This window comes from Anopheles moucheti (assembly GCF_943734755.1).
Source record: "Anopheles moucheti chromosome X unlocalized genomic scaffold, idAnoMoucSN_F20_07 X_unloc_1, whole genome shotgun sequence".
Classification (NCBI taxonomy): Eukaryota; Metazoa; Arthropoda; class Insecta; order Diptera; family Culicidae; genus Anopheles; species Anopheles moucheti.
In genome coordinates, this window is record NW_026453515.1 from 75,001 (window position 1) to 75,496 (window position 496).

General features: G+C 52.4%; 1 non-coding gene across 1 annotated transcript; it reads right to left on the reverse strand.

The window, feature by feature from the left end:
• Positions 1 to 72: 72 nt before the first annotated feature.
• Positions 73 to 230, reverse strand: LOC128307541 (5.8S ribosomal RNA). The gene has a single exon (XR_008287640.1). It is a non-coding gene; the product is annotated as a 5.8S ribosomal RNA (ribosomal RNA).
• Between the last annotated feature and the right edge of the window lie 266 nt (positions 231 to 496).

Consider the following 496-nt stretch of genomic DNA (forward strand, 5'->3'; position numbering starts at 1 on the left):
GCTGCTCGCCCAGGCGTGCCGCTGGTACGCGGGCGTCCTGTAGTTATGGAATAGTGTGTAACAAGAATTGGTAGGCACTCAAGAATGTGTGCATCGGTCGGGTTTAAACGTCCGATGCGCCATATGCGTTCAACGTGTCGGTGTTCATGTGTCCTGCAGTTCACATTCTGACGCGCATTTAGCTGCGGTCTTCATCGATCCATGAGCCGAGTGATCCCCTGCCTAGGGTTTTGGTATGTTCAACTGTCTCCTATGTTTTCGTTATGCGCTAGGTGCATCTCTCACAACTTAAGTTCCCCGGACAGCGTAACCGTGCACCTCTCGGTTCCTTCGAAGCCGTCCAGGGTGGACAAGGATGACCATTGGTCTTCCTTCCCATTGATCGACGCGCGATGTGGGCGGCATCGGCGCGATCTTGCACAACTTTCGTTCTCTTGATTAGGTTCTCTCTCGCTCGAGGCCAGTGATTAAATATGTTCTAGTGGGTCTTTACCTT